Genomic DNA, 22738 nt, shown 5'->3' on the forward strand with positions numbered 1-22738 from the left:
TTCCTAGCTTTTAAGGTCCCAGTCGCTACTCGCCAAAGTAGTAGGTGGAACAATGTTTTGTATAGTATGTTATGCCAATTGAGCTTGATGTCCCCTGCGTTCAGTCGACTTTTTGAAAGTAAATCAATAGGCCTTTCTTCTAAGTGGCTCTGGGTGGACTTGAAACTCCAACCTTTCTGTTAGCAGCCAAGCACTTTAACAATTTGCACCATTCAGTGACTCCTTTCTTTCTTATAAGTAATTTTGGATTTGGTTTTAAATACTGAAAATTAAAACTTAGCCTCACTGACAATGTGAATGAAAGTTCCAGATACATTGGCATTAGTTGAGCTCTCTAAATTCTCTGTGATAATAAAACATACATTTTAAAATAGTATTTTGAAAAATTCTGTTGACTGCTTGGTGATGCATCTGTATGGTCTGGAAAAGTTATATCATCTATTACCTTTTCCTCTGAAAATTATCTTAAACTACTGCCAATAGGGTGTGGTGGTGGCATCTTCTGACCTCCTCTACTTCATAAGGGAGAAAAAGAATCACCACCAGCAACATCAGCCCAAGGGTGGTTCCTATACGGAAGAGGTCAGACATGCTACCGCCCTCTAAACTTTTTGCCAATTATGACAGCAGTCTTTCCTCCCACGGCACTCTCTACTTCTCTACTAGGTTTTATAATTCATTGCAGTTGCCACACAGAACTCACAGACAGTACTCAAGATTATAGTGTTTATTAAGAAAGTAACAAGTTACAATTCAGGATCAGAAACAACTGAGGAAAAATTTCTTCACTCAGGACAGCTTCTTCCCAGCTGTGCCATATACATACATGCTTCTCTCTGGCCTCTGCCTCTGCCCTGCTCGGACCAGTGTTACAAACCTCTTTTCTCTTTACCCAATAGGTTCCCAAATAAGCACCCTACTCTGCCAGCAAAGCTACTGCCTGGAGGCACTCGGCTTTCTTGCTGCATAGGCTGAGAAGCCCATCACTCTGTGTTGTGCCAATCTTTTGGTTCTGCTTGCTGCCTCTGCTGCTGCCATCTCTCTATCTTCTCAGTGCATAAGTCTTGGGTCCAAGGATGCACTCTATTTCTGGTTCTTTTTCTGTCTCAATGGTAATGTTGTTGTTGTTGTTTGCCATCAAGTCAGCCCTGACTCATAGCAACCCCTCCTTGGTTTTCCAAGGCAGTATCACTATGGAAGTAGATTGCCCCATCTTCCTTCCGAGGAGTGGCTGGTGGGTTTGAACCGCCCGCCTTCTAGTTAGCAGTCAAATGCCTTAGGCACTATGCTTTTTGACCTCTGGGATGACTCATTTTACACATAGCAAAATGGCAAAACTGACCATCTCCATGTTTGGGGATTCCCTACACTTTATTCCCTACACTTTATTTCCATGGTTCTACCTCCATAAGTGTGCCACGTACCTTATTTACTTTATCAGCAAGCTACTTGCTTGCCCTTGGTGGGCCACAAGCACTTCATGTTTACATAGTTCCACTGAGTCATTTGGTAAGAGTCACAAAGACCATGGCAAGATGAGCCATACTAAGTAATTCAGTGCACTGCAGCTACTTTTTAAATTTTGTTATGAATTTTATGTTAATGCTTAAAATATTTTTTATCATCTCCTACCTGGTGGTGCAGCACTTGGGTGCTAACCAGTCGGGTGGTAGTTTAAATCCACCAGCCATTCCACAGGTGAAAGACATGGCAGTTTGGTTCTGTAAAGATTATAGCCTTGGACCCCTATGAGGCAATTCTTCTCTACCCTATAAGGTCATTGAGAGTCAGAATTGACATGCAGGCAGTGGATCTGGTTGGGTTAATCTTTCTTAAGCAATTTTCCCTGAAAGATTGCTTTTAATTCTAAATATTACTTGAGTATTTACTTTTGCATAAGCAATAACAGGAAAAGAAAGGTAAATTGGTGCCATAGAACTATGTTTGTTTATGTCACTAAAGAAAAGAGGAGAAATTAATTTGTTGGAAAGCATTCGGCATGTAGAAGGTCAATCTGGTCTATGTTTGTCAGTAGTTAATCTGTGACGTTTGTCAATTCCCAATCCAAACAGTGATGAGTAATAGAAGTGCAAATGTTGGCCTTGGTTTTACTTAGCTGATTACTACTAAGATTTATAAATGCCTCTTTAGTTGTTAGTAATTTACAAAGATTACAGATTGCCTGGAAGGAAAGATAGTGAGGGATGAAAAAGCATCTCTCATTCCTCTTTCAAACGGTATTTGTTTCATGCATTTCTAATGAGATTGGAGTAACTGAAGACATAGAGACAAATAACTTTGGCTGGCTAGTGGTGGGAAAGTAGGCATTTAACTTTGTTTTAACTGCTAATACACAGGAGTAATTGATATTTGTATGTGCTGCCTGACAGTTACTGGCTTCAGAATGATGCCAGTTCAACTCTGGATAGAATCTTTGGAACAGAGGGGTTTTCTGGAATTCAACAAAACTAGCATTCTTATAGGAGCTGGTAGTGTAGTGCCTAAAGCACTTGACTGCTAACCAAAAGGCTGGCGGTTCAAACCCACCAGCCACTTCTCAGAAGGAAGGTTGGGCAATCTACTTCTGTAGTGATACCACCTCGGAAACCCAAGGAGTGGTCTGTATGAGTCGGGTCTGACCGATGGTATATAACAACAACAACAACAATAGCATTCTTATTGCTGAAGTCCTGAAAAACAGTAGCTGAAGAGAGCACTTAAATAGTAGTGTAATTTTTCTTTTATCAAGCTACCTTGTTACCTTCATATATTTTCTAACTTTTCATGGACATTCTCCTGATTTCTAAATTGAATTAGGTATATGTGAAATAACATTTTGGTATCTATTTTATGAGGTGGTACAAACAGTTAAGTGTTAAGCTACTAACCGAAAGATTAGTGCTTTGAATCCACCCACAGGTACCTCAAAAGAAAGGCCTGGTGATCTACTTCTAAAAGATTACATCCATTAAAAACCTTATAGAGAGCAGTTCTATGCTGAAACACCTGGGGATGCCATGCATCAGAATTGGCTCTACATTAAGTGTTTTGTTTGTTTGTTTATTATATAACATTAACAGTGTTAACATTTGAGAGTTTTGTTTGTTTATTGTTTGAGAGTTAAGAATATTAAGTCCAATCATGTGACTCCCATGTTTAGGTTGCTAGAGCTGTCTTCAAGCTCACCCTGACTCCAATGAAAGAATTACTCAGGTAATGAGTCAAGAACAAGGCAGTTGGGAAAAACTGTAATGATTTAAATGCCTCATGGATGTAGAAGAAAATTCTCTGTTGTGTAGTTCACCTGAAAGGTAATATTGGCTTTGAGGATTAGCAATAAAATATTTAAATTTTATCTGTGAGGTACTCCATAGTAAAGCTTTCTAATATTTAGGGTTCCTCTCCCCCCCCCAATTTAAGGAACACTGGCAGTGCCATGGTTAAAGTGCTCAGCTGCTAGCCAAAAGGTCTGTGGTCAGAACCCACTAGCCTCTCCCCATGAGAATGATGAGGCTTCTATAGAGCTTTCTGCTTCTGTAAAGATTAGAGCCTTGGAAACCCTCTGGGGCAGTTCTACTCTGTCTTACAGGGCTACTGTAAGTGGGAATTGACTCTGGTAGTAGATATGGCTTGGTTTCCTTAATTTTTGTCTTTTGCAATTTTAGAACTAAAAGAATATTAATTACAGAGGAAAAAAAATACATTGGAAGTGACTTTTCACCCATCTGCTAGTGGAGGCTTGCATGTTGTTATGATGCTGAATAGGTTTAAGTGGAGCTTTCAGACTAAGATAGACTAAGGAGAAAAGCCTGGTGATATACTTCCAAAAATAAGCCAAGTTCACCTTGTTCCCAATGACCAGAAATGTGACTATCCCAATCCATACCTACCTTCTGGATCAGCAGGAATTCCTTCCTGGACTGGACTTCCTGTTCCCAGCTATTTTCTGGAAATAAAGGAAATAGTCCTGGTCCAGGCACTCTGCTCTGAGCTGTCTTTTGGGATGACAGGGGTTTCTTGGACCAGGTACCCTACATCTAGCCACCTTTTGGGACAATAGGAACTTCTTCTGGACCAGATGCCTTATGCCAAGCTGCCTTTTGTGATGGCAGAACTTCTTCAGGGTCCAGGTGGTCTGCCCCAAGACACCATCTAGGCCAGTAGGAACACAGTCTAGGATCAGGTGCCCTGCACCTAGTTGCCTTCTGGGTAGGCAGGAACTAGTTCCAGGACTAGATACCCTATTCCCAGCTGCCTTTTGGGCCAGCAGAGGCTTCATGTGGTGAAAGGCACCCTACATCCAGCCACCTTGTGGGATGGCAGGGAGTTCTTCAGTTCTCTTCTTCTGTCATGGAGAAAACAGACAATCATAGTTCACACAAAGAAACAAGATGAAGTAGTACAATCAAGAAACAAGGATACAGAGCCAGAAAACCTCCCGAAGGAAGAAATGGCATTGGAACTACCTGACAAGGAATTCAAAAGAATTATATTTAGATACCTTCGAAGGATTGAGAGACAAAGAAAAATACTGACAAAGTCAAGGAAAACACAGACAAAACTGTAGAAGAATTCAGGAAAAGAATACCAGAACAAATTGACAAAATAAATGAAAAATTAGAACCCATACGAAAACATCAAGTAGAAATCAAGAAGATTAACACTAATATTTCAGAAATAGATAACACATTGAATGGGCGAGAGAGTAGAATTTAGTCAATGAAAGACAGAATCGACAAGATTGAAGAGAAATCTCTCAATACTATTTTGTTAGAAAAATAACCAGAAGAAGAACAAAGAAATAAATAAAATAAAGGAAGAAAGCCTAAGATTTATGTTATACACCACCAAGAGGATTAACTTATATATGATTGGAATTCCAGAACAGAAAGAGACAAATAAAATCACAGAAGATTTGTTGGAAGAGAACTTCCTTAATATGATGAAAGATGAAAAGATATGCATTAAAAAAAAAAAAATCAAGACATGCTGTATTCAAACTTTGTAAAACCAAAGACAAAGAAAGAATCCTGAAAGCAGCATTGGAAAAACAAGTTTACTTACAAAGGCAGCCCGTAAGACTGAGCACTGATTTCTCAACAGAAACCATGCAGGTGAGAAGGCAATGGCATGACATGTATAAAATCCCGAAAGGAAAAGATTGCCAACCAAAAATTATATACCAGCAAAATTGTCCCTCAAATATTATGACAAAAATTAAGATAATTCCAGATAACCAGAAATGAAGGAAATTTGTAAAAACAAGACCAACCTTGCAAGACATGCTAAAGAGAGTCCTTACTGACGGAGAATCAACAAAAGCAGACAAAAATCTGAGATTCACACACATGATAACATCACCCAGAAACCAACCCAGATATTAAGAAAAAAAAAAAAAAACCTGAACTCACTGCCTTCAAGTTCAATCCAACTTATAGCTATCTCTCCTTGGGTTTCTGAGGAGGTATCACTACGGATGTAGATTGCCCAATCTTTCTTCCAAGGAGTGGCTGGTGGATTTGAACTGCCAGCCTTTGGTTAGCAGTCAAATGCCTTAGTCACTATGCTATCAGAGCTCCCTAACACAGATATAGAGACATCCAAAATAAAATAAGCTCACAAGAGTGAAAATATGGAACCAGAGACAACAATTTGTAAATGAGGATAGCTACAAAAGAAAAAGAGGGATTAAACAGTGTATTTACATAACTTTCAAATGGAGAGGAAGTCAGGACAATATCAAGACAGAACAGATTGTTTTAAACTTTGGAAGAAAATAATAAATTATAGGATAACTACAAAGAAAATTAATAAACCTTCTCATCAAAACAAAAAAGAAGAAAGTCATAAATATTTAGCAAATACTAAAACAACAACAATGAAGGAAATGATAAGAAAATCCCTAAACAAAATGAGCTCAGGACTGAAATTATATGGCACAGAAAAATCAGCAGCAACACATGCACACACACACACACATATAATACAACAAAATGACAGCAATAAATTCATAGTTGTTGATAATTATAGTGAATGTAAATAGATTAAATGTATCAATCAAGAGACAGAGTTGCAGAATGTATAAGAAAACATTACCTATCTATATGCTGTTTACAAGAGATACACTTTAGACAGAAAGACAAAAATAGACTGAAAATCAAAGTTTGGAAAAAAACACATCAAGCAAATGGCAATCAGAAAAGAGCAAGAAAGGTAATATTAATTTCTGATCAAATAGATTTTAAAACAAAAACTACCATAAAAGAAAGGAAGGACATTATCTAATGATGAAATTCTCAATTGAAGAAGAGGACATAAACACAATAAGTATCTGTTCACCAAATGAAAGATCCCCAAAGCACATAAATAAAACTTTAACAGAATTGAATGGAGAAATGGACAATTCTACAGTAAAAGCAGACAACTTTAATACACTACTTTCAATGAAAGAAAGAAAAAGTAGAAAGAAAACAAAGACAGAGAAGAACTAAATAACACTATCAAGGAACTTGACCTTATAGACATATACAGAATACTCTATCCAACAACAGCACAATACACATTCTTTCCCAGCATACTTGGAACATTCTCCAGAATAGAATATAAGTTAGGCCACAAAATGCTTTGAAAATCAATAATAGGAGGATCAAGGAAAAAAAATTGAATAACACCCTGCTTAAGACTACTGGGTAATATAACAAATAAATAATTAAATAACAAAATTCCTTGAATCAAATGAGAGTGAAAACAGAACACAAAAACATCTTTGGGACACAGTAAAAATATTACTCAGAGTAGTACTTAGAGGACAATTTATAGCAATACATGCAAATATTAAAAAAAGAGCAAAGAGCCAAAACCAACACCTTAACCCAACATTTCTAACAATTAGGAAAAGAGGAGAAAAATAAGCCTACAGTCACCAGAAGAAAAGAAATAAGAAAGATCTGAGCAGAAATAAATGAAACAGAAAAAGAAAAACAATAGAAAGAACCAAGAAGACTAGAAGTTTGCTCTCTGAAAAAATTAATAAAATTGTCAAACCACTGGCAAATTGAGCAAAGGAAAAAAGAAAGAGAAAATGTAAATAACACAGATAACAGAAGAGCAACATTACAACAGAGCCGACTAAAATAAAAAGAATGTCAGGATGCTGTGAAGAATTGTACTTTAACAAATTTGAAAATCTAGAAGATATGGATAAATTTCTAGAAACATGTTATCTACCTAAACTAACACAGACTGAGGTAGAAAATTTTCACAAACCCATCACAAAAGAAGAAATTGAACAGGTAAAAAAAAAAATTACCAAGAAAAAAAGTCCTGACCCACATAGAGCAATTTATCAAACATTCAGAGAAGAGCTGATACCAATTCTACTCAGACTATCCTAGAATACAGAAAAAGAGGGAATACTCTCAAATTCATTTATGAATCAAGTATAAACCTGATAGTAGCCAGAAAAGACACCACTAAAAAAAAGAAAATGATAGACCGATATCTCTCATGAACTTAGATGTAAAAGTTGTCAACAAAATCCTAAACAGTAGCCTCTAACAATATATCAAAAAATGTCAACACATCATGACCCAGTATGATACATACCAGGTACTCAAGGATGGTTCAATTTTAGAAAAACAATCAACATAATCCACCCCATAAATAAAATAAAGGAAAAGACCCACGTGATCATATCAATTGATGCAGAAAAGGCATTTGACAAAATCCAATACCTACTCTTGATTAAACACTGAACAAAATAAGAATAGAAGGGATATTCCTCAATATAATTATGTACATAAAACAAATGACCAACATTATTCTCAATGGAGAGAGACTGAAAGCATTTATGAAGGATTACCAGTCAAGGGTGCCATTTATCACCACTCCTATTCAATGTTGTATTGGAAGTCCTAGCCAGAACAATAAGGCATTAAAGGGAAATTAAAAGCTTCCAAAATGGCAAAGTAGAAGTAAAACTATCTCCTATTTCCAGATGATATGATTCTATATATAGAAAATCCTAAAGATTCAGTAAGAAGATTACTAGAATTAAATGAAAGTTTCAGCAAAGTGGCAGTGTACAAAATTAATATACAAAAATCAGTAGGAATCCTTTACACTAACAAAGAGCACTATGAAAAGGAAATCAGGAAAACAATACTATTTCTATAACCACCCAAAAGACAAAATACTTGGGTATAAATCTAACCCAAGACACAAAAGGCCTCTACAAAGAAAATGACAAAATACTGCTAGAAGATACCAAAAAGGCTTACATGAACGGAAGAATATACCAAAGTCATGTATAGGAAGACTTAATATCTTGAAAATGTCAGTACTACCCATAGCGATCTACAGATGATCCAGATTCCATCTTTAAAGAGTTGGAAAAACTATTCACCAATTTTATATGGAAAGGAAAGAGACCCTGGATAAGTAAGACACTACTAAAGAAGAAGAGGAAAGTAGGAGGCCTAACACCCCCCAGTCTCAAAACTTACTTCAAAGCCATAGTAGTTAAAACAACCTGGTACTGGTACAATGACACATTCATAGATCAATGGAACAGAATCGAGAATCCAGAAGTAATTCCATCCACCTCTGGAAAGATGATCTTTGACAAAGGGTCCAATGTCATTAAATCAGGAAGGGATAATCTTTCAACAAATGGTGCTGGCAAAATTGCAGTAAAACAAAACAGGACCCATATCTCATGCCGTATATGAAAATGAATTCAAGTTGGACCAAAGACCTGAATGTAAAGCCTAAAACTATAAAGACCATCAAGACAAAACAGGGACAATTTTTGGGGTCCTAAAACATGGCATAAATACACTGTCAAATATAACTGAAAAAGCACAAGCATCAGAAGACAAAATAAATGACTGGAATTCCCTAAGAATTAGACACTTAAATGCATCAAAAGATTTCACCAAAAAAAGAAGCCACTGACTAGGAAAGAATTGTTGGCAATGTCATATTGGACAAGGGTCTAATCTCTAAAATTTATAGAAAATTTAAACACTTCAACAAAAGACAAATAATCCAATTAAAATATGGGCAGACGACATGAACAGATATTTTACCAAAGAAGACATTCAGGCAGCCAATAAATGCATGAAGAAATGCTTGCCATCATTAGCTATTAGAGAGATGCAAATAATAATAATAATAAACAACAAGATACTACCTCAGTCCTGTACTAACAGCAAAGTCCAAAAAAATAGAAAACAACATATGCCAGTAAGGCTGTGGAAAGACTGGAACCTGTACATTGTTGATGGGACTGTAAAATAGTGTAACCAATGTGGAAAATGTTATGTACTTTCTGGAAATACAAACACTGTATAATCTAGCAATTCCACTACTAGCTATATATCCTAGAGAAATAAGAGCCATGACATGAACAGATACATGCACACCCATGTTCATCTCAGCACTATTCTCAATGGCAAAAAGATGGAAACAACCTAAATGTCCATCAACAGAAGAATGATTAAACAACCTATGATATATACACACAATGAAATCCTATGCAATGTTAAAGAACAACGATGAATCTGCAAAACATCTCATAACATGGATGAACCTATACGATGTTATGCTGATGGAAATTAGTCAATCACAAAAGGACAAATTTTGTATGAGACCACTATTGTAAAAAGTCAAGAAAATGATTTCACACAAAAATAAATAATCTTTTACAGTTACCAGGGTAAACTACTAGCTAGAGGTAGACACATAATAACCTTAGTGAAGAGGAAGGCAATCAATACAAATGAAATTTTATAAATTAGATAAATTACTAAAAAAAAAAAAAAAAAAAATACAAAATCTACTGCAATGTGTTTTCTGAAACAACAGGGTACAGTAAATATTCATTTAAGGAACTTCCACTTAATTAACTCTCCAAATGTGCTGATGCCCATAAACTGTTGAATAGTTACTGCTGTGGGTCAGTTTGTAGCTCAACCATGCACTGCTTCTCCAGGTAAATTTATGGTCACCAAAAGACAGTTTTGTCTTCATATCAGTTTATGCCCATTGTGTTTATAATTGTAATTATGCAATTTAATGAAATACTGTGTAAATTTATAACATATAAGTATGAAAAGATAGATGTTTCAATAAAACTGAAATTGAATGCTTTAGTAAGACCCAGGAATGCTTTTGGTAAGATCACTGAGTCTAAAAACATTGCTATCGAATTAAGAATGATCTACTAACTGTAAACAATTTAAAAAAATAGAAACCTAAGATTCTGCAGCCAGAGTTTTTCTTCAATATCTTTAAATTACTCTAAAGAAACTGAATCTAGAAACCATAGCTGATTAGAGTAAGTGTGATTTTCGGTGGAAAAAAATAAAAGGAAGGGGGGAAGAGTGTTGGAAACTCCAGGTCCCTGGTGGCTCAAACAGTTTGCATTCAACTTACTAACTGAAAAGTTGGTGGTTCTGATTTACACAGTGGAGCTGCAGAAGAAAGCTTGGTGATTTATTTCTGCCAATTAATGCCTGAAGGCAACCCACTCCTTCAGGAAGCAGCCTACCCAGTGACACTTGGCTTTCTCCTCCATGGGCTGCTAAGCCTATTGCTCTTTAATGCCGGTCTCTGGGCTCTGCTACTGCCATCTCTCATGCTGATCTCTCTGTTGGTACCTCTCTGCCAGTTTCTTGGCTCTGCTCCTGCAGTCTCTCATGCCGCATGCCAGGATCTCTCTGCCAAGGTCTCAGGTCAAGGGCACAGTCCATTCCTGTTTTCACATTTTAGTTATCTGTCAGAGAAGCACCCCACTCTCTCAGTACCATATTCTGTTCTGGATACCTAGTGCCACTCTGACAAGAATATACCACAAATGGGATGGCTTTAAGTCCAAGTTCAAAGTTCCAGGCTCTAGGGGCTATGTGAATGCTCCTTGACCTTGAGCTTCAGCTCTGCCTCTTGCTCCCAGCCCACTGAAGCTAGAGGCATCTCTTCACTCAGGCAAGCTACTGGCTGCTGAGACTAACAAGCCCAAGGTCAACAAATAAAATGGCACAGTCATGCTGTTACCAAACCACACAGCAGGCCATTAAGTCAAGTCCATTGTAAATCCCAAGATTGGCAGAGCATGGCAGGCTGCTGAACAATACAGCTACATGCAGGGTCCAAGCATGCCATAAGCTAGAGATCATTTCCAAAGCTGCTACTTATATATGGGAAACAGACCACACACACCCAAAGGCAGCTACTCAGCTGTTCACAGTAGATTACACCATGGAGTTGATTACCAGTCTCATCATGGGGAATACTACCAGCCACTCAACCAGGCCAAGCCAAGTTGACATACAACTTTAACTACCACAGCCATATATAACTAAGACAATGAAAGTCTTGAGCTGCTCTTTGAAATCTTCTGTTCAGCTCTTTTTATCTTGTTGAGTCTTCATTTTCTTTAACTAGTCTCCATTCAAGGGCAACTTTCAGAGTCTCTTTTGTCATCCATTTTGGTGTTCCTTTCCTGTCTTTTTAGTGACTTTTTGCTTTCTTCATGGATGATGGTCTTGATGTCATTCCACAATTCCTCTGGTTTTCAGTCATTGGTGTTCAATGCATCAAATCTATTCTTTAGATGGTCTCTAAATTCAGGTGGGATGTAATCAAGGTCATATTTTGGCTCTCATGGATATGTCTTAATTGTCTCCAGGTTCAACTTGAACTTGCATATGAGCAGTTGATGATCTGTTCCACAGTCAGCTCCTGGCCTTGTTTTGGCTGAAGATAATGAGCTTCTCCATTACCTCTTGCCACAGATGTAGTCGATCTGATTTGTGTGCACTCCATCTGGCAAAGTCCACATGTATAGCCACTGTTTGTGTTGTTGAAAAAAAGGTATTTGCAATGAATAATTCATTGATCTTGCAAAATTCTATCATGCGATCTCCAGTGTCATTTCCATCACCAAAGCCAAATTTTCCAACTACCAGTGATTCTTCTTTGTTTCCAACTTTTGCATTCCAATCAGCAGTGATAATCAGCACATCTTGATTGAGTGTTTGGTTAAATTCAGACTGCAGAAGTTGGTAAAAATCTTTAATTACCTCATCTTTGGCTTTGGTTGTTGGTGCATAAATGTGAATAATAGTAGTATTAACTGGTCCTCCTTATAGGTGTATGAATATTATCCTATCACTGCAGCATTGTACTTCAGGATAGCTCTTGAAACATTCTTTGTGAGATGAATGCCACAACATTCCTCTTCAATTTATCATTCCTGGCATAGTAGGTCATATGGTAGTCTGATTCAAAATCGCCAAAAACAGTCCATTCCAGCTCACCAATGCCAAGGATGTTGATCTTTATGTGTTCCATTTAATTTTTGACAATTTCCAATTTTCCTAGATTCACACTTCATACATTCAATGTTCCAATTATCAATGGGTGTTTGCAGCTGTTTCTTCTGATTTTGAGTCATGCCACATCAACCAATGGAGGTCCCAAATGCTTTACTCCATCCACATCATTAAGTTGGCTCTACTCTAAGGAGGCAGCTCTTCCCCAATCTTATTTTGAGTGCCTTCTCACCTGAGGGGCTCATCTTCTGGCACTATATCAGACAATGTTTCAGGGCTATTAATAAAGTTTTCCAGTAATATATCAGACAGTGTTTCATTGCTATTCATAAAATTTTCAGTGGCCGATTATTTGAGAAGTGGATAGCCCTTTCCTTCTTCTGAGTCTGTCTTAGTCTGGAAGTTTGGCTGACACCTGTCCACCATGGGTGACCCTGCTGGTATTTGAAATACTGGTTGTATAGTCTGCAGCCTTACAGCAACACTCAAGCCACCACAAACTGTACACCACTCAAGTACAACAAACTGGCAGATGAGAGGTATCTATATATATACACAAGTTCTGGTGGTGTAGTTCCTAAGGCATTTGACTGCTAACCAGAAAGCTAGTGGTTCAAACCCACCAGCCACTCCTTGGAAAAAAGACGGGACAATCTACTTCTGTAGGATATTGCCTCAGAAACCCAAGGAGGGTCACTATGAATCAGATTCAACTCAGTGGCACTGAGTTTAGTCTCTCTCTCTTTGTCGCTCTATATATATGTAGTACAAGGGTTTTTTTTCCCAAAAAAATATGTATTTCTAGAAAGTTTTAAATAGTTTGTTACAATTTACTAGATTAAAAGGTCAGAGAAAGAATACAGAAAGTTATTTTTAATCTCCAAGTATATACCTTTAGAAAATATAGATTATTGAAATGATTATTCTTGGACAATAAACTTAAAATGGTTATTTGCTGAAAAGGTTATTTTTGAACTATGAACTTACACAGTGTCACAGCATGTCATCTTTTCCTTTTTCCTTACCATGGTAAAAGTTCTTTTATTTGAGATAGGAAAATAATAATTAAAAATAAATTTAAAACCACCAAAAACATTATTTTCAATAAATACTATTGTTGTTATTTCTTTATAAAACTCAGTATAACTGTTTAAAGGGCAAACAGATAAAGCTATACAATTGAAATCAATATTTTCATTTTATGAAATTAGAGAATACAAAATGACCTTATTTTTTGAAATGACACACTTGAATTTTTCATTTATCATGACTTTTACTCTTAGCTTTGCTTTTACTTACCTGAGAATGCTTCTTTATTTTACAAATCTGTTTGGAGTTGGAATATAATCTCAGAGTCTTAAACATATCTCCTTATTTCCAAGAAGTAAAATCTGTGAGGGGCCAGACTAACTGAACAGTTTTGGATTTAGAAGAAATGACAGGTCAAAAGCAGAAAAATCAATGACTTAGACTTGCCCAGAAAGCAGATAAAAGTTGTGTGTTCCTAATAATTCCTTTTAAGGACTTCTGGTGATGCTGTGGTTTAGGCACTGGGCTGCCCACCAAAAGGTCCCCAGTTCAAACCCACTGATTGCTCCATGGGAAAAAAGGTGAGGCAGTCTGCTTCCGTAAAGATTTGTTGTTGTTGTTGTTATGTGCCGACGAGTCAGACCCGACTCACAGTGAGTCCTCCTTGGGTTTCCGAGGCAGTATCACTACGGAAGTAGATTGGCCAACCTTCCTTCTGAAGAGTGGCTGGTGGGTTTGAACCACCAGCCTTCTGGTTAGTCGTCAAGTGCCTTAGCCACTATGCTATCAGAGCTCCCCCATAAAGATTTACAGCCTTGGAAACCTTGTGGGCAGTTCTGGTCTGTCTTATAGAGTAGCTATGAGTTGGAATCCACTCGCTTGCAGTAGGAAATAGTCCCTTTTACCTGGAGTGTGGGGTCTATGGTGGGGATATGTAAAGAAATTTGGATGAGACTGTGAAGAGACTTCTTTGATGTGTTGATGGATTTGGCTTGTATCTTTAAGGAAGGGTGAACAATGAAGGAGGATTGAAGTCAGAAAAATTTTTAGGGAAAAATTCCCAAAATTTTTTAGGAAAAATAAAAGCGAAAGTTTTTTTTTTTAGTAATGTATCTGAGAGGCAGGCACAGTCTCACATATTAGCTCTAGAGTACGATTTATTTATTCTCTTTTTGATTGTGCACCAGATATCTGAATTATTGTTGCTTTAGGTGTAACTATGGTGCCTGCTAAGGATACGAAGAAAGAAACTACAACTCTATACAGTTTTTCTTGCATTTTAATTGACCATTTTCAGATATAGCTGCTGTTTTAAAGTGGTACATTTCTAGGCTTATTTCTCTGAGGCAGATTTCCATCCCTTTAGACAATATTTTTACAAAGATCTTCAGTGTTTTCTCTTCCTAAGAGCCCAAGAGGGTTTGGGAAAGAGTGAGAAGAGGCAATGTATTAGGTTCCTCATGCTACCGTAGCACAAATACCACAAGAGGTTGGCTTTAAAGAACATAAATTTATTTTCTCACAGTTCTGGAGACTGAAAGTCCAAATCACAGTCTTGGCTGTTGATCTCTTCCTTCTTAGTAGCTCTGGGCTTTCCTCAGTTTTTGGCACTCCTTATGCAGCATCTGTCTTCCCGGTATGTGTGTGTGTCTGTGTCTGTGCCTAATCAGCTTTTTTTATAACTCAGAAGTGATTGGGTTTAGGACCCATCTTACACTGATACGTCTTATTAATAAAACAAAGTAAACCCTATATCTAAATTTAGTTACATCCACAGATTCAGGGGTTAGTATCCTTACATGTGTTTCAGGGGGACACACTTCATTAGTAGGTTTCAGACAAACTCTTAAAGAGGTTGAAAGCATAATGCAACCTGTAGAAAAGCAAACTGAGGGAGAGAAAGCAGGAAGTTGTTGTGCAGCCCAGGCATGGAAGATCATAGAGTCTGAACCAATTAGTCACTAAATGGTGAAGTGGTAGGTCCAGTGGTAGTATTGGCAGAGTTGGATGATTTTAAGGGACAGGGAGAAAAAAAAATCAGTTCAATTTGTGATTTCAGGACATATGACAGATCAGAGAATTAAGGTAAAGTGGCTTGTAAGTAGATTGTGTGGCTTTCTGTTACCAAATTAAGGAGTTGGAAGAATTTCATTACAGGTTCAAAGGGAGAAAAGATCTCCATATATATAAAAATTATGGGCCCAGCATGGGCTAGGATTCTTACTTCTTGCTAAAGCTGCCTCATGTGAATTTTGATGTACATGCAAACAAACAAATGCATATGTCCTTTTCTACTTTAATTTGACCATTGTAAAATAATGCAGGGGTATATTTTTGTGTGTATTTTTTTTCTTTTTTTTTTTGATAATGTCATCATTATTATTATTGATATTTATTGCTTTTGTAGATGAACATCATTCAGTTAAGTTTTTAATATATGCAGTGTTGTATAATAGGTAATGTGGTTACCCAATAGCATTATCCAAATCCATGTAAGAACAAGGTGATGTATTCCATTTGTACCAAATAAAATAGTTATACATATCCAATTCTGCCTTTCTCTCATAGGCAAAAGCTTATTACTCACTATAAGAAACATTTGTATGAGGGAAGTTGAAGACATATATGTATATATAGTTGGTTGTGAGTGATATAGGGTGAATAATGGTTAAGTCCTCAACTGCTAATCAAAAGGTCAGCTGTTCAAACTTGCCAGTGCCTCCATGGGAGAAAGATGAGCAGTCATCTTACTTTTCTCTGTAAAATTTTACAGCCTTGGAAACCCAATGGAGCTGTTCTACTCTGTCCTATAGGGTCCTTACAGGTTTAGTTTCAGGTTTTGTAAATGCTATAAAAACAAAGTTCATAGATGTCCATTATATATTCTACCAGAAATTTAACATTCATTGTAAATTGGATGATATTATTATATGTTATCATTGAAATGAAATGAAACATATAAAATGAATGAGTTATATTTTATGAAATAGGACCACATTATAGATGATGTATTTTATTATGTGTTTTCTGATGTGAAGGAAATATAAATTGTGACATATTGTTCTGAGGTGATTGAGATTTCAGGAAGTAAATGAAATGGATTTTTTGATTGAGATGAATACATTAAATTGTTTGGTTTTACATTTGGGTTTGCTTTATGCATAGACTTCATAACAAGGTTTAAAATACATAAAAGGGAATTCATTCAATAAGCTAGAAATTCATTTTTAATATTTAATGATTTAATTAAGTTTTATTAGTATGATGCTCTTTGCTTTGCTTATTAAAAATTGACAAGAGTCTCATTTTTTTTTTTTTTTTGTCTTCACATTTTTGGGTTGTATCTTGGTTATATTTGTTTGTTGTATATTTTAATAAACATTGGTAAACACTAAATAAAAAAAAAGCAAGCTCAATGCTGTCAAGTGGATTCCTACTCATAGAGACCCCAAAGGACAGAGTAGAACTGCCTCATAGGGTTTCCAAGGCTTAAATCTTTATGGAGCAGACAGCCTCATCTTTCTGCTACAGAGCAGTTGTTGGACCTGAACTGCTGACCTTTTGGTTAACAGCCTAGTGCTTTAACTACTATGCCACTGGGTTCCTTTTGATAAATGCTAATTTCTTAAGATAAAATTTTTCTTTGCAGTTACTGAAATTAACAAAGAAAATAAATGGATAATAATAAATAAATGCAGACAAGATTGAAGTTGTCAGGGATTTCATTTTATTTGGATCCACAATCAACACCCATGGAAGTAGCAGTCAAGAAATCAGATTTCACATTGCACTGGGTAAATTTGCTTCAACAGACCTCTCTAAAGTGTTAGAAAGCAAAGATGTCACTTTGAAGACTAAGTGCACCTAACCTAAATCATGGTCTTTTCAATTGTCCATATGCATGTGAAAGCTGGACAATAAATAAGGAAGACTGAAGAAAAATTGATGCCTTTAAATTGTTGTTTTGGTGAAGAATACTGAATATACCATGTACTTCCGGAAAAATGAACAAATCTGTCCTGCAAAAGTGTAATAAGAATGCTCCTTGGAAGAGAAAATGGCTAGACTTCATCTCACCTACTTCGGTCATGTTGGCAGAAGGGATCATTCCCTGGAGAAGGTATCATGCTGGGTAAAGTATCAAAAAAGGGGAAGATCCTCAACAAGATGGACTGACACAGTAGCTGCAACTTTGGGCTCAAGTGTAGCAAGGATTGAGAGGACAGCACAAGACTGGGCAGGGTTTTGTTCCCTTGTACAACTCATAGGGTAGCTGTGAGTTGGAGCCCACCCAATGACACCTAACAACAACAGCCACAACAGAAACAGAAAAAAATAGTAAAGAATTTTGAAGCACAAAATTAAACAAGATTTACCAATTGGATTACACTTTTGATTCAAAAAACTGATATTTATATGCTATGTCTCTGGAGGAAATTTGATTTACTATATTCTCTATAATGAGCTCTGGTGGCACAGTGGGTAAGGCCTTTGAACCGTTGTGTTGGTGATCTGGCTGCTAACCAGAAGATTGGTGGTTCAAACCCACCAGCTGTTCTGTGGGAGGAAAATTAGGCAACTTCCATAAAGATTTACAACCTTAGAAACAGTGGAGGTTGCTATAAGTCAGAATTGATTCTGGCAGTAGGCTTTTATACTCTCTATAATAGTAGTCTTTGCCAGAGTACTGAATCCTTTTCATGTCTTAGGAGCTCTGGTGGCATAGTGGGTAAAGCATTTGGCTGCCAACAAGAAGGTCAGTGGTTCATAATCTACCAGCTGCTTTGTAGAAGGAGGATGGGATGATATATTTCTGTAAAGATTTACAGCCTTGGCAACCCAGTGGCATTGCTGTGAATCAGAATGGACTCAATGACAGTGAGTTTGGCTTGTTTTTTTGAGTGCACGGGTTGGATGTAAATTATGCTGTCTATAGTATTAGACTTTGAAGCATGGGTGGGAATAAGGAAGAAAAGTGGTCAAGCTAACAGTGTGCAAGATCATTCTTAGGTTCTTTGGTATGCACACTAGGAATGCACAAGATGAAGAGTGAATTACTGCATCATTGGTGTTCACTGGCAGGCCTTGTGGAGAATTGAGGTACCTCAGGAATATACAAATCTCTCAGTGTATTAGTTATAGAAATACCTTAGAAAATAGAGGGAGAATTTGGCCATTTGAATTTCTGTGGTCATTCATATTTATATTTGCGTATATTAATTTATGCCCATGTTGTTGTTGTTGTTGTTAGTTGCCATGGAGTCAACCTCTTACTCATTGACATGCTATGCACAGGAGCAAAATACTACTTGCTTCTGTGATTCCATGAGTGATTGCAGATAGGACTGTTGTGATCTATGTAGTGTTCACTGACCAATTTCTGAAGTAGATTTCTAGACATTTCATCTCAGTCTACCTTAGTCAGTCTTAGACTGGTAGCTCTGCTGAAATCTCTTCAGCATCACAGCAACACAAACCTCCACTGACAAATGGTGGCTGTACATGAGGTACGTTGGTTGAGAATTAAGCCCATATCTCCCACATGGAAAGTAAGAATTCTACCACTGAGCCACCACTGTCCCTATGCCCACATAATTTGATGGCTTGAGAAATCTTACTGCTGAGATGAAGAAAGAGAAAGAGAGTATAGGTTGTTGTATTTCTTCAACAGGCAGAAGTTGACTCTGGGTAAGACAAGGTACGATTCTCTAAACTGTTTTGATGACGTCTGTCCCCTCTGCCCCAATTGTAATAGACTGTAAAAGTTACCTTCAAATATATCTCTAGAAGGGCAAAGGAATCCGTTTTACAGATAACAGATATGGACAGTTGTTAACCTTTATCGTAACTTACAGAAAAACAAATATAATTAATTAAAATTGTATCCACTGACATCCAACTTTTCAGAATTGAGGACCACAGCCTGCTGATAGGTAAGAAGTTGCACTGAATAAAAAGTCATATATCCTCTCTATAATGTTGAAATTTGGAGTGTCATTATCATTAAAGATTAGGACTGCACTAGCCAATAATTATGGATAACATTGAGAAGAATGGGAATTCCAGAACACTTGATTGTACTCATGAGGAACCTGTACCTTGACCAGGAGGCTGTCGTTCGAATGGAACAAGGAGACACTACATGGTTTAAAATCAGGAAGGGTGTGCGTCAGGATTGTATCCTTTCCCCATACTTATTCAATCTATATGCTGAGCAAATAATCTGAGAAGCGGGACTATATGAAGAAAACATGGCATCAGGATTGGAGGAAGAATCATTAACAACCTGAGATATGCTGATGATACAACTTTGCTTGCTGAAAGTGAGGAAGACTTGAAGCTCTTACTGATGAAGATTGAGGAATGCAGTCTGCAGTATGGATTATATATCAATATAAAGAAGACAAAAATCCTCACAACTGGATCAATAAACAACATTACCATAAATGGAAAAAAGATTGAGGTTGTCAAAGAATTAACGTTGCTTGCTTCTATAATTGAGGCCAATGGAAGCAGCAGTCAGGACATTAGACGACATGTAGCACTGGGCAGGTCCACTGCGAAGGAACTCTTTCAAGTGCTGAGGAGCAAGGATGTCTCCTTGAGGACTAAGGTTTGCCTGACACAAGCCATGATATTTCCAATCACCTTGTATGCATATGAGAGCTGGACAATGAATAAGGAAGACCGAAGAAGAGTTGATGTTTTTGAGTTGTTGATGCTTTTGAGTTGTGGTGCTGGTGAAGAATACTGAAGGTACCATTGACTGCCAAAACAATTAACAGATCTGTCCTGGAGGAAGTGCAGCCGAGATGCTCCTTGGAAGAGAGGATGGCCAGACTTTATCTCACCTACTTTGGTCATGTTGTCAGAGGGGATCATTCCCTGGAGAAGGATGTCATGCTTGGTAAGGTGGAGGGTCGACGAAAGAGGGGAAGGCCTTCAACAAGACAGATTGACAAGGTGGCTGCGACAATGAGCTCAAGTATAGCAAGGATCATGGAGCTGGCGCGGGATCGGGTTTCATTCTGCTGTGCACAGGGTTGTTATAAGTAGGAAGTGACTAGATGGCACCTAACAACAAAGCCAATATGGTAGCAACATGTTGATATTTAAATTTAAGTTAAAATTTTTGTTGGTAAGTGCCATCAAGTCAATTCTAACTCATAGCAACCCTATGTAAAACAGAATGAAACACTGCCTGGTACTGTACTATACTTACAATCCTTGCTATACTTGAGTCCTTTGTTGCAGCCACTGTGTCCATTTCATTGAGTGTCTTCCTCTCAAATTAAAATTAATTACAGTTAAATAAAATAAAAAATTCAGTTCTTCAATGGCCACATGTGGCTTAAGGCTATCATACTTGACAGTGTAGAAAACTTTCCATCATTACAGGAAGTTCTATTGGACAGTACTGGATTAGAAATTGTATTGTTATGGTGTCTAGAAAACAATATTTTATAAAGGAGCCCTGGTAGTGCAATGAGTAAGTGCTAACTGAAAGGTTTGACATTTTGAACTTATCCAGTGGCTCCATAGGAGAAAACACCTGGAGATCTGCCTTCTTAAAGATTACAGCTTAAAAAAACTATATGGGGAAGTCCTACTTTGTCCATGGGGTTGCTATGAGCAAAAGTTAGCTCAGCCCTTAGCAACAACAACTATTACTTGCCATAGTAACAGCAAAACTAACAATTTTAGCTCTGATGACTATTCCTCATTCATTAGCCCTCTAGTATGGGAATGTTTAGTTGTCAGGGAGCTTTTATGTGGTAAGGATCCAACCTTCTTCTATTTTGTGATTCTACCATGCCACAAGTCTGTGGGGTTCCATTTTTAGCTGCTAGAATAGGAGAGAAATGGGAGAGGTGCCGCACCTTCTTCTTAGTGATGTCACTTCCTATTATGGTCCATTGGTGAGAACCCACCTGAATGCAAAGCTTGATTTTATCCTTTAGAAAGAAAAGCCACTCACTTTTTGGAAACTGAGGAGCAGTCCAAAATCGTTGTTGTTAGGTGCCATCGTCAGTTTTGACTCATAGTGACACTATGTACAGCAGAACAAAACAATACTCAGTCCTGCACCATGCTTGTAACTGTGGCTATGCTTGAGCCCTTGTTGTGGCCACTGCGTCAATCCATCTTGTTGACCCTCTACTTTTCCTAGCATGATATCCTTCTCTAGGGACTGGGCCTTTCTGATAACATGACCAAAGTATGAGAGAGGAACTCTGGCCATTCTTACTACTAGGATTGTGCAAAATAAACATGAATTTTCTATGGAAAAGTAAATAATTATCAACAATTAATTTGTTAACTATTAAACTAACTGCATTCTTTCATTTTTAATATAAATATTACAGTTTTTTTTATATTTTTATATAATTGAGTTTCACATATTTGGTAATCTATAAAAACTAGTTAGCATCAATATATTAATGGTCTTGGATTTTGGAACTCCTTGTGTTTTACACATTAAGAATAATCCAATAAAAACCACATTTTTACTCATCTTTATATAAAAATATTAAAGACTCGGGAAATTTAAACAAAACTGATTATATATTTTTATGTAGGTTCTTTATTTTATAGAAGAAATAGTGATACTATTTGGTCCTAGAAATTTTCCCTTGTGCGTTGAAGTATGCTTTAATTTAGAGGAATAGCATTCATATAACATTAGGACTACATGTGTTATATGGAATGAAGTACACTTTTGAAGCAATCTCTCCTGTTTTCATGGTCGACGAGTTGTTGATAGAAAGTCTCATAGACTTCTCTCTTTGGTAGATCAACTTTCATGTTAAAAGATAAATTTCCAGATTATCACTACCCAATGTCTGGATAGGATGTGCTTATATATGTGGTAATTGGGTATTCAATGCATATACACAAATATACTTTGCTTTATTTAATTTATTTAAGAAGCTCTGGTGGTGAAGTTCCTAAGTCATTTGACTGCTAACCAGAAGTTTGGAGGTTCAAACCCAGCAGCCACTCCACAGAAGGAAAATGGGGAGATCTACTTCCGTAAAGATTTACTACCTCAGAAACCCAATGGAGGTCGCTATGGGTTGGAATTGAATCAATGGCAGTGAGTTTGGTTTTGGTTTGGTTTTTTATTTAACTTCGCCTTGGAAGCCCCAAAAAGGTCGTTTAAGATTACTATTAATTCTGTGTTCATTTTATGCATTTTTTAATTATTATTTTTCTTTCTATATTTATATTTATCTATCTATACACATATCTCTATCTATAAATGCACACACTCACACACACATACATATGGTCAGTCGCCTTCATTTTGCACAATAGTGTGAGATTGCAAAAAATGACTGCAAGCTGAACTTGTGTGAAGATGTTCTTGAAAA

This window comes from Orycteropus afer, unplaced genomic scaffold, assembly GCF_000298275.1.
Source record: "Orycteropus afer afer isolate SDZICR_OR568_19922 unplaced genomic scaffold, OryAfe1.0 scaffold00012, whole genome shotgun sequence".
In the NCBI taxonomy this organism is placed as follows: Eukaryota; Metazoa; Chordata; class Mammalia; order Tubulidentata; family Orycteropodidae; genus Orycteropus; species Orycteropus afer.